Source organism: Mixophyes fleayi, chromosome 6 (genome assembly GCF_038048845.1).
Source record: "Mixophyes fleayi isolate aMixFle1 chromosome 6, aMixFle1.hap1, whole genome shotgun sequence".
In the NCBI taxonomy this organism is placed as follows: Eukaryota; Metazoa; Chordata; class Amphibia; order Anura; family Limnodynastidae; genus Mixophyes; species Mixophyes fleayi.
In genome coordinates, this window is record NC_134407.1 from 179,427,018 (window position 1) to 179,447,127 (window position 20,110).

At 41.6% G+C, this 20,110-nt stretch overlaps 1 protein-coding gene across 1 annotated transcript in view; it reads right to left on the reverse strand.

Moving 5' to 3' along the window:
• Window positions 1–20,110, reverse strand: part of IFI35 (interferon induced protein 35) — a 721,240-nt gene that overhangs the window by 561,916 nt on the left and 139,214 nt on the right. The window lies entirely within an intron of this gene.

The following is a 20,110-nucleotide window of genomic DNA, read 5'->3' on the forward strand; positions in this document are numbered from 1 at the left end:
TGCCCAGAAATGGACTTTATGCCTGTAACCGCAAGAACATTCAGTTAATCCTCGAGCACAAAGGACATTTATGACAGGCTACAAGTTCATGGCTGGAGCAGGAAGGGGAGAAGGCACATGCACATGTATTCAATATACAGTAAGGGCGTGCCAAGCTCGAGCGCACAGTGGTGTATGCATGCTACAACATGTGTTTGCAATCAAGAGCAACTGTAAATATGCATTTTATGTACAGTAGACGTTAATAACATCCTGATAAATGTAGTTCATAGTGAAAAATGGTTTAGTATCATTAACTATATTATTAACAGGTGAGTATAATTAAATTTTTCTGTGCGTTCTGCTGAGACTTTATATTGAACATATATATTATATGTATCCTGCAGTGTATTGTGTCTGTCTCAATACGGTAAGTGCCGTATATGCATACCTGCACCTGTATTCATTCTAGTTGAAAATGGAGGTGTGTTTGCTCGAATTACGTGTGTTTTTAAAAAGCCCCGACACACAATAAGTTAGTTTTGTGTGCCTTGATAAATCAGACCCATAGTGTATGGCCCTCATTCAGAATGTGGGTGTTGCAGTGGTTAGATTGATATCTGCATTGAGTTTGTATGGTCTCTTCAGGTTTGTCTAGTTTTCCCTTGGCTGATTTCTTATACCGGTTAGCATCTGTCTAAGTTGGTACTGGTGTGTGTGCTCCTGGTGTGTAGAGAATGTCCACTCATGATTACCAAGTTTGGCAGGACACCAGCGCTAGTAGGCAGAGATACCCTTAAGGCAGTGGCGCACGCAGGGGTTTTTTCTGAGTCTCCAGAAACCCCCCCCCTGCGCTAACTAAGTGGGCGCTATAGCTGCACTGTCCTATACAGCAGCCGCGGCGCTGTCAAAGAAGCGTCCGCGGCGGTGCTGTAGTGTATACAGCACTGCCGCGGACGCTTCTTAGACAGCGCCGCGGCTGCTGTATAGGACAGCGCTGAAGAAACGGAGCAGGGGGTGGGGTTTTTTTTGGGTCGGGGGGGGGGAAACCCCCCCCCCCCCCGACAATCCTCCGTTCGCCCCTGTAAGGGATGAGAAAGCAGTGCTGATACTGTAGAGAGAAATGCAGAGTGACAGTTTCAATCAGTGGGAGTGTGAGCTCTGGGGATAAATTATGTTTTATGTCACAACATTCTTTCCATGCAATCAAAAACTGTGCTGGAAAAAAGGGATTATCAGAAAGAGAGAGAGAGAGAGAGAAAGAATATGGATTGTTCTACACTTCTATGCCTTTGTCAGCTCCACACCTAACTTTCAAGCTAGAAAACCTGCATGTGCATATATCCCAGAGCACCTGTTCATATACGCAGGGGTATAACTAAGTATGTCTGGGCCCCATAATTAACACTGTGCATCATCATAAAGCTATACCTACCATGATGTGTGCTCCATATTGTGGCATACAGATGGCAATAAGAGATGGCTGCACTTCTCACAAAAATAAACCAGTTACAAATTTGTGAGGGCAGTGGGAGATTGTTGGTGCCGAGGAGTGTCATCTTGCCAATTTCAGCTGCTGGACCCACAGGGGCATATTCAATTAGTCGCAGAATAGTCGTGATGGCACTTTGCGGCGATATAACATCGCAACTTTATCTTCGCCCCCCTTCCCCGTAGAGGTGCTAGGAGAAATCCGCAATGTTCAGGTACCATGGTGCCTGCAAATGTGCTCATCCGCAATGTTAGGAGGAACATCGCAGCTAAATGAATATGTCCCATAGAGTTGAACAGTCATTGCTGTAGCTGTTTCTGTTCTTCCTTCGGTTATTCCTGTGGCCTCCTTGATGGTAGCAGCTGTCGCCACAACTTATGCAGACATGAGAACCAAGTTTCCTGGATCTGTGTCCAGCACCGAAATGGATGCCAAGGTAAATACTGGGCACACAGCTACTCTGGCTGGCAGATAGCCACAAGAGTGCCCATGCAGCACAAAAGCGTAAACCTACTACAGAACCAGAAGGGCAGAAAGTTCAGTTAAGGTAAATGGTGAAGAACATTCATAGTTTCCAGCAGCTGATTATGTTAAGGTTTCTTCAATAGCTAGTTCATCTTTCATGCCATGTCAGGTACCTGCGCAGAAATGCCAGTTGCCCATGTCTGCTATATCACTGATGGCTGATAATGCTTCTCTCTTACAATAGATACACACACACACACTTTCCACACCACCTGCTGCATATGTTATTCCACAACCTTTTGCATTAATTGCTCCCCACACAGTATTAAATAGCATACTGATTGGGCCAGGGCCATCCTTAATTGCCATTTCATGTCATTGTATAGTATTTATTTGTATCATATTCCCTCTGATGCACAGTACTGCGTAATATGTTGCGTTATAAATAAAACATAATAATAACAACAATATCAATATCTATTTAGGATTCAATACTGTACATTACTAATTGCATTAATAGAAATCTATTTTTTTCTAAATTATATATACAGTCATTTTATACTCAATTTCCAAATCATATAACTGCCTAGATACATTTATTATGGAGCCATATTAAGTTTGTACTCTGTTTTTGATGTCACTACAAGCAATGCATAAACTGCAATCTTTTTCTCTAACATTTTATTTTGTTCAGACAACTCATTTTTATCTTGGTGATTGTATTAATAAAGTCACATTTTATTTATGTAGCATAAAAATATGTGTAAGCCGATTATCTAAAAGAAGAGAGACTGAAGTAAAACTTCATGTCACTGAGACTGTCCCAAAACCACAAAGTGATCACAGCCTGTACCCAACTGTACTCAGTAGAGTGAATGATGGTCCACAGAAACACTGCCATTTGGCATGACCACCAAAGCTCAGTGAGTCATATGGACACACTCATTTGGCCAGAGTGTACTGATAAGGTTGTAATGGCCAGATTGCAATATAGGGAAAGACACCTACATTTCCAGGTTATATGGCAAAACAGAAGTGTGTTTGGGTAGCTTTAGAAGGAAGGGGAAGAATAGGCTTCAGCACTCTAATTCAGCATCAACCTACCATGACCTGAAGTACAATGAACTAACACTGAAAGTACCAGCCTGGTGAAATGAAACATCTCTATCTTCCGCCAGAAGCATAGGTCAGTTAATTCAATGCCCAGAAAACCCAGCCCTGAAATATAGACTCGGATAACACTACCAGAACTCTCTCAGAAATTGACCCCATCCAAACATTATTCATTATTGTGTTTTTAATGTAAACATTTCTGACTTCTATTCACTAACGCATTGATCCGCAGCAAGATCCTCCCTTTTCCTTGCTATCAGTGCTAGTTGTGATCACTGCAATCTGGTTCTCTGACTGTTATTTGCTCAGTTCCCTCGCCCAATGATACCACAGCTCAGCCTTCTCAACCTATATCATAGGCTAGGTACACACTGAAGCGTTTTCATCCACTAATCGGGCAAATCGGCCAACATACCACCGTTCGGTCGGAAGTCGGGTTAGTGTGTATAGTGACACAATGGTCGAAAGCCATTCCGATGTGTCGATTGTCGGCTCATTTGATTGGCCGTACTGTTTAATATTTTTCGACCAATCACCTAACGATCATGAGTTGCGTGTAAGTTTCCGATCGATCCACAAGCAACTGCCGATAGTTCCTCATACTGCGACTCCTTTGGGGGCTGTGTATGTTAATTTATCATGCATGTATCAATCTCACGTGGTGCGGTGTCTGCACGCAGGGCCGCCTTCAGAAATCATGGGGCCCAGTACGGTCCCCCCGTGCCCCCCCATGATGAGAGCCCCCCTATGAGCAACAGCGCAACACATACTTACCTGGGGGCCCGCTGTCTTGCAGTCCACTGGTCTCCGCTACTCTGTCTTCAGCCTGGCTGTCACCGTGACAGAGTAGCGGAGACCAGTGCACTGCAAGACAACGGGGCCCCAGGTAAGTATGTGTTGCGCTTTTGTACCGGGCCCCTTGGTGAGCCCGGGCCCGGTACCACAGTACCCCCCTGATGGCGGCCCTGTCTGCAGGTCACTCATTTTGGTAATTAGGTGCTTCTAGCAGTAAAGCAATAGCAGGTGTCTAGTGCATTAATGCGCATAGCATATGTCTGCTAGTTTAATTATAAACTTTTTGGCAGTGTAGTATTATAAAAAACAAAGTTTTATTTATATGTGTATTGCTTATGTCTGCTTCCATAATTACAACCCTTTGTCCCTTTATTGTACACTCAATACACATTCATAGGAATACAAAATATGTGTATTACATCTGTCTGCCTGCATAATTATATAACTTTTTTTATATAACACGTTTTTGTGTTTCCTATAGATGTGTATTTTATATATGTCTGGTTGCATATTAGTACACCTCTGTAAATGGTAATGCAACTAGCACCTATATTCTGTATCCCTTTATGTACATTCACCATGGTTTATGATCAAACCTTTATTTACTTGTTAATGCATATATTTGTAAAATACACAGAATAAACCACACATTGTAAATCCAACAGATTTATTTGTCGAATACTGTAGAAAATTTTAACTGTTGAAAAATATAAACTTTAAAAATATATATATTAGCAATATAAGATTGGACTCTTTAATGGTTAAACTAGCTAGTACTGTGGCATAACCTTCTGAAAAAAGTGAAACATCTCCATGAAGTTTTTTTCTATTTCTTTTTTTTTTTTAAAAAAAATTACATCACTGATGTTAGCCCTTTATTCTCAAATATATTCGTCAAGCTTTCCCATCTTCTCGACCACACCCTTCAAAGGTCTATCAACATTCCTTTCTCCCTTAGAACTTTCGTCCGATATGATGATAGTATCTACGAGAAATAGAAAAAATATGTTTAGCATTTGACTTCTATATCTGTAATAAAGTTAACACAAGCTCTTTTCCAACACTCTTCTTGCATCTCTGCAAAGATGTCCTTTACCTCCATAGGTTCTGTAAAACAGGCATCATTTTGGTTATTATGACGTTATACATTTCTCCCCAAAACATTTTACAGCCTCCAAAAGTCACTTCAAATACCGTCTTTTAATACATTTTTTTTTCTTCAAATTTGGTATCTATTTTTTCTGCATTCACAACTATGTGTTTAGCTTTAACATTTTCGGTACCTACGCAGCACATGTCATCGTGCATTCTTCTTTCTGGAAATAATACAACATTGTCAATATACTATATACTATTGTCAGTTGTTCAACTACAAATTTACTAACAAGCCCATCAAACAATTGCACAACATGTCAAACTCAGTTTTTTTTAAAATGTTTCTACGGATCTGCATCAGTGTCCGTTGTTTTTTATTTTTTAGATCTGACCAACGCTTTTGCACTTGAAATTTATTTATTTTCTTTCCAAGTTTCTCTTTAATTTGTTTTAGTAATTTCTGCATTATTAGTTCCTTTCTGGTATTAACTCTTTGGTATTTTCTCTTTTGGCAGTCATAGTCGCACTGGTCCAGTACTTTTACCATCGACTCCACCTCTCTCAGGCTCATTGCCTTTGCTTTTTTCACACCAATTAATTGTATTTCTTCTTCTTCTCCATCCTCCTCCACTCATTCAGCATTTTTTTTCTCTACTTCTTGCACTCCCACCGACACCTGCTCCTCATTCGCCATCTTCTCATGTCCCTTGGCGCCAGACAGGCTCCTCGGTAATGTTATATACTAAGACATGGGCGTTCGTTTCAGTTGTGGGCCAATCAGGGATGGTATCGGTGCAGAATGATGCATTCTGGGTGAAGGCTATTCGTGTTACATTCCCTTTTTTGTAAGGTTTGAGTTACTATTGAATATACTCTGCCCTTTATTTAAAGTTCTTGGGGATATCGGTACATGAACCTCTTGGTCTCTGTGTGTGTATGTTAGGGGATTTAGACTGTAAGCTTCAATGGGGCAGGGACTGATGTGAATGAGTTCTCTGTACAGCGCTGCGGAATTAGTGGCGCTATATAAATAACTGATGATGATGATGATGATGACCATGACCTCATATGTTGTTTCAGTGTGTACAAAATTCAAATCTTTGCTCACGACAATATGGCAGTGAAAAGTCGCTGCCCGGACGGTCAGTCTTTCATTAATCATCTAAAACGTGACTAGTGTATATGCATTCATCGAGTGAATAATGTCTCTGCAGGAGAAGGTGGAGTTTTTTCTTGGATAACCCTAAAACTGTAAGACCTCAATCCTCTGTCCGAGGACTTTACTGCATACAATGGACCACCCAAACAAAAGGCTTGTGTTTGGTCCTTACCTCATTCTATCCATGCAGTTTGCAGCATGTAATGTTAGACCTGGACACAGGTATAAAATTGCAACACTTAGTTGGGTATAAGTGGCCCTTTAAAACATATTCTTGTAAAAGTGATGAGTATATCCTCAAGTCTGTGTCTATTTTCAGTAAGGAATCCACATCTTGAAGGATTTGTCACAAAGTTTTGGTAATACAGACAATTAAGAGACGTCTTTTCCTGCCTTTGATCTTACTGAGCCCCTTGGGGGGAAAGCAGGGCCATTCATCCCCAAATGTACAATACGATGTCACTAATGGGTTTCTGCTGTTGGCTTAGCTTTGTACTGTGGAGGGTTTATGTCTGCTCTGGGATCATTACCAGCAATTCTGTGCAGATTCAGCATTACACACCGACACAACAGAAGCTGCTGGATCTGCCTGTCACTGGAATAAACTATTACATTCTGACAAGCTAATGGAAGCCATGCATATTTAGAAATAAATGACATTTTAGAAGCATGTACGTATATTACTCAGTATTATATGTTAGATGTATTGCAAAACTTACATTGTGAGGGAGCAGAGAATTTGGAAAGAACTTTGACCAACAGAATACCAAAGACAGGCTCTGCTCTCGGCTCTGAGTGTGGGTTATGGATACTATATTACTATGCCAATTTATAAGTACCTGGAATGCATTATCTTATGATTATCTTATGATGTAAATGAGTTCTCTGTACAGCGCTGCAGAATTAGTGGCGCTATATAAATAATTGATGAAGATGATGATGATGATTTCGCATTTTATATATAATGATATATTTCATATTTCTACTGATTATGACCGCTGTGCAAGCTGTTCAACAAGGATTTCATACCATGGACCTGATTCAAGTTTAAAAGCAACTTTCATGTCAGTCATGTTTGAAAAAAGAACTTGTGGTTAAAAACGGAACTTGTGCCTAGTTCCAACTGTATTCAAATTCAAGGGTATCTCAAGATACGTTTCCATTTGAACCTGGGTGTAAAGACGCTCTGCTTACACAGTACTTGCTGTAAATAAGGTCACATCAGAACACATAAAATAATTTCTCATGAAAAAAAATTAATAAATGTTATCGGCATAATCATTGATAGAAATATTGCATTTCAAATATTCATTTTTTTTCAGTTTTTTTTTATATTAATTAATTATTTAATGTGAACTCTACAAAGAATTCATATTTATAGTCTGTCTTACTAGAATACACATGTTTTGTGTTGGCTGGTGGCATGCACATGTGTACTTTCGAAAACAAAGACTATACTGTGACAGTAATCACTATCAATCATCATTTACACCAGCCCAGTAGTGGGTGCAAATGATAGGGCTGAAAACAAGAGCATTTATGGGAAACCCAAGACTTGAATTGCTGCATCTGTATCGGCCTATGTTAGTCCACCCCTGCCCTCCCCTGTTCTGTCTTTCAGTTGTAGGCAATAGTAAGTGTCACCTGCATGCAGACATGATTTGCATGCAATTACGTTCATTAGTGTAAGGTCTGTTTATGAGCATGTGCATAGCTATTTCACGCAAGATACACTACACAAATGGACATAGATCCGAGCATGAATCAGGCTCTATGAAGCCTATTTATGTTATTGTTGATAACAATGATTTGTTTCACTGCAATTTATCCAAAAATCTTTTCCGCTCCGAGTCTAATATTATAGCTGAGCAATACCAGCCCAGAGCAGTACCGGTTAACATATCGCTTCGCCCAGCCAGTCTCTGCCGATATGCAATGAATAGCTCATTGTTTCTAGGATTTTCTTCTGTTATTACCACCCTGAGATAAGTATTGCGGTGGAGCTGCTAGTTAAGGGGAAGCTATTGCTGGCGGTGATTCTATGATGTATAATGTTCTATGAAAAAAGACCTTAAGGCTGAACAAAGAGTGTTTTCATCTGGGCACTGAAGTGGATAATTAAAAACTTCAGTCCAACCACTACAATGGCCCATCCCTGAGGTGGTTCCATTCATATTGCATCCATCAGCAGTGTTTCTGAATCCATCCATCTTAAGGTGTTGTTACACCAGTAAATGTGCTTGTCAATGGAAAACATTGACAGAATCATTACATCTGACCCTAGGAGGAGTGGTCTGACAACATCCAGGAGTGGATATTATTATTTACAAACAAATCTTGTGGAGGTCATTTAACACCAATGTCAAAATAATTAGTAAAGGCCCATTTGATCAGGAAGCCATAAAGATCTCAAAGTAACGTACAGAGATGGATAAGAGTAGGTGAACTAAGAGGTCCAACATAGAATGCATTGTACAAGCTTTGTGATTTAGAGAACAAGAGGAACTGGACTGTATTATAGAAAGTATTTAGGTCAAATAAGTTTTGTTTTAATGTTTACAAAAGGTAAATAGGGATTTAAAAGACTCAAGCACACATGAATCAAAGCTGCACTACCACCTACATAAGACTAAATTGCCCCTCAGAACCAATGTGAGCTGAAGGACCCATCACTAGCTGCAATCAAGAGATTGCAACTTGTGATGTGTCCTCCTGCACATATCTCCTGGTTTTCTACAAAACTGAAAGACAATTGGGGCTGCAAGATAGTTAACATTGCATTCAGTGTACAGATGAGCGCCGGCGTCTGTGATGGGCCAATCATGCACAGTTGAGCACAGCGTGTTATCAGAGAACTACATCTCCCATCATGTTAGGGGGGGGGGGGTGTGCTGGAGCCCAGTGTCACGCAGAAGTGATGCAGAGCGGGAAACAGAGAGTAGAATGCTGGGAAGAAGAAAAAGAAGGGCAGAGCTTAAGAGGCGCAAGTCTGAGTGGGCCGGAGAGACAGGAGATGGACAGAGAGTGAGAAAAGACCTGTCAGAGTGGAAAAATGGAGCTGGTGACTGAAGCACCAGGGAGTGAAAGAAGGAGATCAGAGGAGGAAGTGAGGAGAGATAAACAGAGACCATTTGGTGAAGAGTGGATGCAGCTTACAGACTCCATACCTGAGAGTAGCCAAACTGCCATTGGAAGCTGAAGACCAGTGGGATAAGTAGTAACCAATTGCTATATTATACTTAAATGAACTGAGTCTTGTGTTATTGTTAGTTAGACACAGAATTGGTGGGGAGCCCTGAAGATTTATTTGTAAATACCCTTTTGCAGAACTATGCTTTAATATCAAGGGTATAGTGCAAGGAGAGATAGATATGAACTTTGGGACTGAGACACTAAAGAGAAAGAGTTTATAAAACCATTAAAGCTAATCCTTTCCAGTGGAAACATTACCAGTGTGAATTGTTACACAGTTTACAGTAAATGAGACAGTGAGTTGCTGCACCATAGTAAATTGGAGTGAACAGCCAGCATTTATTACAGATGTTCCTGCATCCGTATTGGATTGCTCTTATGTGAAAGAGATGGAGTATTGTTAATAAAGTCTTCAGAAGAGATCTATTATTCTGTCAGGAACCAATACCAAGATAAGAAGTATTTGTACTGGATATCCTGTGTCTTTTGTCATGGTAAGTAAATCAAAGGGACTATGCTACAGGTTTCTTCATCCATATTGTATTTGTACATTTCAAGTCCGGAGACATTTTTGCTGCTCCCTGATACCAAAGACGGGAACATTCATATCTAGTCTTCAAATCATATTGCATAATTTATGGTATTCTGTTTGAAGCAAGGTAGAGTGTAATAATAGTACATTGTCTTCGAAGGTTGTTATGTGATTAGAATTCTTAAAGATAAGTGGGCTAGAGGTACCTCTTAGAGACATAGTGAATATAATGTGGGAAATAGACAAGCTGTGTTAAAATAATCGTATACATATTGCTGCTAGTTTAGACTATTGCTCTGATAATTATTGTCCAATGTCTAAATTGATTCCATTGTTATGTACCTACCTCTAGATTAACCTTTTTCTATAGTGAAGTATATTTTTGATAACAAAATTAAATTGCTTCTAAAGATCAGTCTGAAGTATTAAGATTTAATTTGTGTGTTTGGGGTCATAAGTAGGTGGGCAGAGAGTTCCTTAGTCTCCCTCTGGTATTGCAAATTCACTCAACATTACTCAACGAGGATATGTTGGCCATACCTTCTGATGTTACTAAAGGTGTTCAGCGGTGTTAATGTGGATGTTAAGCCACAATGCTTTTGAAAATTAAAAGGGTTGCTGTTTATTTAAAGATGAAAACAACAGATTAATTCAATTACTCACAGTTGCTTGTAGTACAGCAGTATTCAGGCAACAACAGTTGCAGCAATCAGGCAATACAGAATATATAGTACACACTTGTATATATGCTGGTGGTGATGCCCTCTTATGGAGATATACAGATGTAGGCTTGCAATACACTCTTATGTATACAGATGCAGACAGGTTTGACAATACTGCACAGCCGTGCAGCAGCTTATATTGTGGGCACAGACCCTTCTTTTATATTAAGGGAAGCCTCCGGTTACCGTAAAAAGAAGTCTCTGGGGACTTTTGGGGTTTTATATTATTGTGCACCAGGCAGCTATTACAACTGCGACTGTCCCCTTCACTGTCTCAATGGAAGTGACGGCATGAAAGCCCAACGTCCGGTTTAGGAGGTCTGGGCATGTGCAGTAGCGCAAATCGGACATTGGAGTCCTGCCCCATTTCCTGTTTCCTACTAGACAATAGCGGGAACTAGCGGTTGCCATTGTAACCAGACAAGGAGACGACGCGAAAGCGCTCCTGCACACCATCAGAATACTACTGACTCCTGACTAAGGTGGAGGCACTGCGCAGAAGATATTATAGTGAATATTTCTATTGTGAAAGAAAGTAAAACCAATCTTCCCCAAAGACACTCTAGAGAAAGGAGTAAAACTTGCACTTTGTAGTTAATATTGCAACATAGAGAGGAGGGGCATGTTAATAAAATCTTTTTCGTAAGTGGGAGTGCAAAATTAGAGGAGTCCATAAAAACCTTTCCCGCCCAAGGGAAAAGTCCAGGCCAGCATGAGTTTTCTATTGCTTATTACAAAACATTTAGGGGGTATATTTACTAAACTGCGGGTTTGGAAAAGGGAAGATGTTGCCTATAGCAACCAATTAGGTTCTAGTTGTCAATTTAGTGTCTATTGTCTATTTATTTAGTGCATTATACAAAATTACAGCTAGAATCTGATTGGTTGCTATAGGCAACATCTCCACTTTTTCAAACCCGCAGTTTAGTAAATCTAGCCCTTAGAGATAAATTATCACTTATTTAATGAGGTACCCAATATTTTTTTTTCTCTAAACAATCCCTGGAGGCTCATATACTAGTAACACAGAAGAAAGGCAATGACCCCTCACTTTGTTCCAGTTACTGTCAGTGTATTGTGAAGTGCCTGAAGGTACTGCTCCCAACTCTAATACCACCGACCAGGTGGGGTTCATGCCAGGAAGAGAGGTGAGAGATAACACTAATAAAATTATAGATATAATTCAAGACATTTCGAAAAGAGACATACATACAATACTATCCACTGATGTTGGCAAGGCGTTTGTGAAGCAAAGGGTACACTGGCAATTTACAGAGGGGGGCTCAGACACATGAGTTTAGGTCAAATTATATTGATCATTATATGGATTCCATTCAGCCAAGATTAGTGTCAGGAGCCATCCCTTCTTACATTCCACACCGCAGGGATGCTCCTGCTGTCGATCTGAGCATGCGTGCCCTTTGCTAGGTAACAGGGCGTGTGTCACTCACCGGACTGTGAGTGCTACTTCTCGTGTGTTTAGGAACCGTGGCCGTCCACCATCCTGAGGGTCTGCGCATGTGCAGCTCTTTCAACCCTTCAGTTCATATTCCTTTTAGTTAATTGGCTGATCAGGCAACACTCCCTATTTAAAGCACGTGGTCAATACCTCGTTGCCTGATCTTGGAGTCTCATTCCCCATGAGCCTCTGAAGGTGTTCCTGTGTTTCCTCGTGTATTCAGCTCCTGCTGATTCCTGTTGTTCGTTTGTGGTTTCCAAACCACTTCAACTCTCCTGTGTTTATCGTGACTGCACCAGCTGATTCCTATCCGCTGCCTCCGTGCTTCTACAGTCTCCAAACCACTTCAACTCTTCCGTGTTTCATCATGACTGCACCAGCTGATTCCTATCCGCTGCCTCCGTGCTTCTACAGTCTCCAAATCACTTCAACTCTCCCGTGTTTCATCGTGACTGCACCAGCTGATTCCTATCCGCTGCCTCCGTGCTTCTACAGTATACTGCTCACCTCAACTCTCCCGTGTTTCATCGTGACTGCACCAGCTGATTCCCATCCGCTGCCTCCGGGTATCTGCAGTGTCTGGCTCATCGCAACCCTCCAGTACTCATCGTGTCTGCAGCCAGCCGATCCGCTGCCCCCGGGCTTCTACAGCGTTCCTGCTTGTGTCAACTCGCCTGTCTGCATCGGATCAACGCTCCGCTGCTTTCATCTCAGCTAGACCGCCTCAACTCTCCCGTGTTCTCCAGGTGTCCAGTTCTATATACTACTGCTTCCTGAGTATTGTGTACATCCTTGCTGGTCTACCTCGCGTGCGCTGCACCTACTTGGTTACCGCTTCCACCCTCCTGGGACTTCGCATCCTGCCGGTCTCCAGCCGTTCAGGTATCCCTGCACCTCTCTCTGACAGCCTGCTCTCCTGAACCACGGTATGCATACTTCTCATTGACTGTGCTGGTGTATTGCATATCTAGCTGGACTGAGTTGTTCTCCTCCGGAGTTTCCTATCCACTGAGACTATTGCTATCATTTGACTGTGTTACCGTTTAGCCTGGATAGTTCTCGTGACTTTGTATATTTGTGCAGTGCTGCTCAGTTATTATTATTGTGTGCATATCATAGTGGGATCAAGTTCAGTGTGCCCGTGTATACTCTGCATTGCATTTATCTCCCCGTGCTCCTCCTCACTTATATATTTCAGTGGTACAACTTGCTAGAGGCAGACCACTGTTCCCTGTTTTCTGAGTCACCAGTTTCCAGTATCCTTTCACATAGCAGTGGTACAACTTGCTAACGCAGACCACTGACTCCCCGGATACCTTCACCTGGATTCCATTCCTTCACCCAGACAGCGGTACAACTTGCTATACGCAGACCGCTGACTCTCACCACCTCCTCGTTACTCCTGGACATTCCTCCTCACTATAGCAGTGGTACAACTTGCTATACGCAGACCACTGACTACCCTCACGTTTCCTTGTCCATCCAGTTCCTCGTGTACAGTTATCTACCTATTACCAGTGCTGCTAGTCATAGACTTTCCTCGAGCATTCTCTTATCATCTGCTGATTCTCCTGTTCCGTGATCACCCCGCTACCAGAGTACCATATTACCACCTATACTGCTCTGGTAAGTCTATCATCTGGTGATACCTGGGTAAAGACTCCTAGTGTCCGTGACAGCGTGATTATTAGTTTTCTATCAACAGTCACTCATCTGATGGCAACACTGACTACCTGAGTTCATTGGACTGCCTTTATAAGGCAGACTCTGGCAATTACACACTGCCAGAGTATTGATACATAGTTTGGTTCCTGCTCCAGCGTTCTTGTTGCTGTTTTTTCAATATCCGTTTTCTCCTGACATTCCGGGTCTGACTACTGCCGATTGTAGATTGCCCTTTGCTTCATGATTCTGGTTCTGTTTGGACCTCCCAGTTCTGAACTCAGCTTCCCGGACTACCCTTTGCTTCACTTTTCTGGTTCTATTTGGATCTCCCGGTGCTAGACCACTCTCTGCCAAGACTCCATCTGCCTCGTTAGCGACTGTCATAGAGGGCCACGACCTACGCGTTCCAATTGCAGGGGTCGCTGGTGAACACAGAGAGAGTTTTAGACTCTGCATCTCTTTGCTCAGTAGCACCAGTACTACTGGCAGGTACGTGTCCATCAATTTTCTGTAGGATTGTTACAATTAGGGTCAATGACATACTCTATGAGTTGGCACTTGTTCGGACAGCCCATTATTAGCACTAATCTTTATACTGTGCATTGAGAAGTTGAAATTGGTGATCTGCCAAAGTCTGAATACAGAATATCAACAAACCCAAAATATGTAATAAAGATTACAGATTGACCTTATTTGCAGCCTGTTTTCATAATCTCTACGTTACGATACCTAATAACGTTACCTAATAAGATGGCTGAATTTAAGATATTTGGAAAACTAATTTCAAATTCAACTACTCAAAATTGGTAGCCCTAAATATCTTGGCTCCATATTTGCAGTTAGACTTTCCATTTAAATGACAATCTCTGAATCATACCTCTCCCATGAGCAAAACTCCTAGAGACTTTGTTAACACAGAAATATTCCTATAAAATTAATATAAAAATGAACGCGATTCTAAAACCCATAAACGTCTTGCAGACAGTCCTGGTAAAGGTTCCTCCAGGCTTTTTTTTGTAGATCTACAAAAGCTTGTCCTGCACTTTGTCTGGGTGGGGGGAGAAAACAGAAGACCAAGGCACAAACATGCTATATTATACGGGCGGAAGCATCAAGGAAGTCTGCAAATGCCCGTTTATGTACTACTATCTTGCGGTTTGGCTGAATAGTCTTAAATTGGGTTGAGATTGAGAATGAAAATTTGGGAGTGCATTTAACAACATGCCTTCAAAAGATTCTTAGAGCAGCACATCTAACATTAGGACTAACCTTAGAATGTTGGGGGAAACTCAAACCCATCTCACTTCTTACTCTTTTGACACATAAACACAATTTCCCACCTTGATCTCAAGCTTGAGGCATTTGATATATGCTGATGGCTAGCGGTACTGCATTTACTTTTCCAGAGATGCAGAAGAAGTTTTCTTTTCAACCCAGAGAGATATGGGGCTATATACAACTAAGACACTTAATGATGACACTGGGTGGGACGAGGACAATAGAAGTGACCTTATTCTATTTAAGTCATTATCAATACTGTTACCTTTGCAACATTCTATCTCATGCATTTTTAAAATAATTCTGGAGGATTTGTTTGAATCTAATACTGTTCCTCTGAGGCATGGGATAGAGATTTAGGTACTGTGGTGGATCTTACCCCATGGCAAAGGTTTTCCAAGTCATATATGTGTGCTCATTGAGTAACTTGGTAGTGGAGACCCAGTATAAAATTATTAAAATTATGTCTAGATGGTATAGATGCCCTGATAACCTGTATACATTTTCCCAAAGGGTCAGTCTACCTTCTTGCATATATGGTGGGATTGTGTTGGAATCACCCACTACTGGAAGAAAATAATTCGACTATCCACAGAAACAAGGAGCAGTGAGGAGCCTACTGACCATGTCTTCTCATTGCTTGCAAGTTGAAACATACCAATTTCCAAATAAAATAGGTCCCTTTTGAAGCACTTGATAATGCAGCTTAATCTCTCATCCCGATCCATTGGAGCTCAGGTGCCTCTCACTCAATGAAGGAGTGATTCCTTTTAATTGATCCTTATATTTTAATAGTCAACATAATGTTATCTGCAATGGACCTTAGTCTCTCTTGTGTGTGTGTGTGTGTGTGTGTGTGTGTGTGTGTGTGTGTGTGTGTGTGTGTGTGTGTGTGTGTGTTAGGGAATTTAGACTGTAAGCTCCAATGGGGCAGAGACTGATGTGAGTTTTCTGTACAGCACTACAGAATTAGTGGTGCTATATAAATAGATGATGATCATGATCATGATGACAGATTCACAAACACATGTTTTAAGTGGTTGGAATTCAAGGAGTCATCCTCATCTGATGCCATTGCGAAGCCCTCAGTATCAGTTTCAGTTCCCTGAACTCTAAATAATGGTAGAACAATTATTGTTATAGTCACTGTTTTTACTTCCCACTAAGTGTGGTTTGTGGAGAATGCATTAGAAACCCTGATACTGAACAGCCTGATCTGGCATGGACTGCTTGGAACATCCCTGGACCCCCCTCCTTCAAACTTCTCACAACCTGAACATCTCCAGCTGCTCTTGTCTTCATTCTTTATCACCCCATTCTTCTTTCAATGTTGTTGTCATTTCATCACATTTATCTTATTACACCATTGCATCAAGAAAAATTGTTGCTTTTTAAATTAATTCCCTTGATTTTGTTGCCCTTAAACATGCTGCCTGGGACAGTTGCCCCAGATCACCTCATTATATGCACACCCTTAGCTTACTGGGAGCAGTCTGTGTAAGATATAAATGGTCTAATTCATGTTCGGATGCAACTTACATGCAAATTGTGTTTTAAAATAAACAGCACGGAACTTGAGCACAGTTCCAACCGTATTGAAAGCCAAGCGTATCTTAAGATACGGTCCTATTTGAATCATGGTGTAAAAACACTCTGGCTAAACAGTACTTGCTGTATGTAGACACAATCAACAGACTGTGATATAGGCACAAGCTTATGTACAATTAAAGGTCACAAAAGGTCATTGTATTGTACTGTTATTCTGTGTATTGTCATGTTGTTTGCTCTCTGTATGGCGCTGCAGACCTCATGTGCTTCTTTATAAATAAAGATGAATAATAATAATAATCAGAATGCATCAAACATTTTTGTAATATAAAATAAAAGAACAACTCTTAATAGTATAATCATTTTAATCACTTCTAGAAATATTTTTGCTAAATATTTTTTTTTTTACATTAAATATTTAAATAAAGATGCTTGTTACTTCCCCCCTAAGTGTGAATTGTGGAGAACGCTGCAGAAACCTGCAAAATGCATAAAAATGCACTGTACATACAGCATACTTGCCGACTTTCTTCAGCTCCCTTCCGGGAGCCAGCCAGTGGAGGGGGCATGAGGGGGGCGGGACGACCAAAATTGCGCCATTTTGGCCCCGCCCTCTGTGATGGCATGACGCAAACGCGTCATTTGGCAGCAGGGGGCGGGGCCAAATGCCGCGATTCACCAGGAATCGAGGCGTTTGGGATCTAATTCTGCCCACTTCACTAGGAAGTGGGCAGAATTCGGGAGATTGCCACACTCGCCCGGGAGTCCGGGAGACTCTCGCAAAATGCGGGAGTCTCCCGGACATTCCGGGAGAGTTGGCAAGTATGACATACAGTGCATTTTTATAATCTATCTTACTGGTATACAGTTGTTCCATGCAAGCTAGTGTCACGCATACATGTACTTTCTTAATCTAAGTCTATGTCGTCATCACTGTCAGTCGACATTTATACCTGACCTGTAGTGGGTGCAATTTATACGGCTGAAAACAAGTCCACTTAGAAGAAACCCAGGACTTGAAACTGCCACATCTGTGTCAAAATGCCCTTACTGTACGCTGCTTATGTTAGTCCGTCCCTTCACTCCCCTCTTCTGCCTCTCAAGTTGTAGGAAGACATAAGCGTCATTTGTGTTCAGACAAATGAATTGCATGCAATTGCATTGATAGGGTAAGGGCAGCAGAGTGGCTTAGTGGTTAGCACTTCTACCTCACAGTACTGGGGTCATAAGTTTGATTCCCTACCATGTGGAGTTTGTATGTTCTCCCCGTGTCTGTGTGTGTATGTTAGGGAATTTCAACTGTAAGCTCCAATGGGGCAGTGACTGATATGAGTGAGTTCTCTGTACAGCGCTGCGGAATTATTGGCACTATATAAATAGCTAAAGATGATGATAGATGTAAGGTTCATTTCTGAGCATGCGCAAATAGACTTACGTCCAAACCAGGGGCGCACGGAGGATTGTCGGGGGGGAGGGGGGGACCCAAAGAAGAAAAAAAAAAAAGATAACCAGAAAGACGCAGCAGCTCCGTTTAGTCAGATCTGTCCTATACAGCAGCCGCGGAGCTGTCTAAGAAGCGTCCGCGGCGGTGCTGTATACACTATAGCACCGCCGCGGACGCTTATTTGACAGCGCCGCGGCTGCTGTATAGGACATTGGCCACTTATTTAGCGCAGGGGGGGGGGTTTCTAGAGACTCAGAAACCCCCCCTGCGTGCGCCACTGCAAACATGAATCAGGCTGAAAGTGTTCACAATATTACAGGGTTTTATACAAAATTTTTAGGTCTGTGAAAAGGTGGCACAAAATAATATAAGGACCTAACAGCAGAATAAAGTGCCACATGACATCACATGGAAGTATAGTAACAGCCAGGATAGTGTTTGACATAACATTGTACTGCTGTATACAGCAGAGAGAACAAGCTAAAGAGCACTATATAATACCACAGGAGATCACAAGGAAGCACATGGTATAATGGGGAAAGTATATAATGGCACAAAAATAAGGGAGCATCACGTGATTTAGCTACAGAGTGATCACACTCCCACAATACTTAAGGAATTCATGAGGACATATTTAGAGGGTCTGCTGGGGATTACACCCAATATAGATCATACTAAGGAACTCTAGAGTCATATTCTATTGCAGGGGATTTTTACATGATGTGGGTGTGTGTGGACATACGAATAGTGTCACATATCTTTGAAGTAGATGGAAAGTACTGTGAAATTATATAGCTCTAGTATAGACATTATTTAACTTGTTTCTGTACTAAAGTGTACTTATTATTTTATAAGATATATTTAAATACATTTTTTTACTTACTTTATTTCAGCTATCTTCCAAATCGGTGGGTTCCCTTACAGGCTCCAATGGTCCAGCCCTGCTATCCTCTCTCTTGTCCCCCTCATTCAAACAGGATTGAGAATATAATGGGGGGAGGGGTTCTGACACACACACATTTATCTTTAAAGTCTAGCTTCATCTAAATGTAATTAATTTATAACCAACACCCCCCCTGTCCAACTAGCTGATCCAAACAGGTTTTATACCAGGGACCTGTGTGGTACTTCTACACCGCTGACATCAAATAATTTACAAAAATGTATCTGTGCCAAACTGGCCTTGTTATTAACAATGGTAAGTAGGTAGAGCTGGTTTTCTATCGCTGTCTACAAGAGCCAGTTCACACTTGCTATTTCAGTAATGGACTTTCAGTTCATTGCATTTCTTCCACTATCGCCATAGTGAGATGGTAATAAAAGTACTTGTTTTGTAGGTGCTGTAGACACTTGTACTAATAGCTTCATGTCAGAGCATCTCTTCCAGACACTCAAACTCTTGGGATAATTCCTTTGTCACTTTTTACTTATGCTAGTAACAGACTCTACATTTGGGACAGTATTACTGACACATGTACAAACCCTTGTGCCAATCAACACACTGCACATGTAAAACACTGCAACAGAATTTGTGTCTGTGACAGGATGGACCTTCTATTCTACCCTGTCATGTTACTGGGGACAGTCTCAGCCTGCCTTGCCACTGTCCCTTTTCTGTATCCAAAATGCTCCCACTCTAAACACTATAGGGGGTGCTCTGCTGCCACCACCAGGCTCCTTCACTGGCACCTGGAGCCGCTTCCTCCTAGGTAACTGTTGCTGTCAGTGCACCCACTGGCTGGGTACCTGGGATGGTACCCCTGACCTCTTCCTTCAGACCAGGGTTGCTGTGGATGGTTCCCCCTGGCCTCTCACAATAGCCAGAGCTTCAGAGTAGTGGGCAGAGTGTTGTTACTAGACGCTGAGTCCCAAACCTCAGAACAGATGGATAACAGATTAGAGTGGTCTAATCTGCAGGTCACAGGAATTACAGCAGGTGAAAATGTGTCAAAGCAGGATCTTGAAGCAGTGATTTTTATTGCTAAGAAAGGGTCCTTATTGCACACTAAATAGAGGTACTGGTGATAATTCAGAAGTCCAGATGCTAACAGTTGAAATGCAAAATACAGCTTTTTATACTGTTTCTGACCTGTAGTCACAAATGTTGACAGGGGGTATACCAGGCCCTTGCCCATACCTGGCACCACAAGACATTATATTCAATGTTTAGCA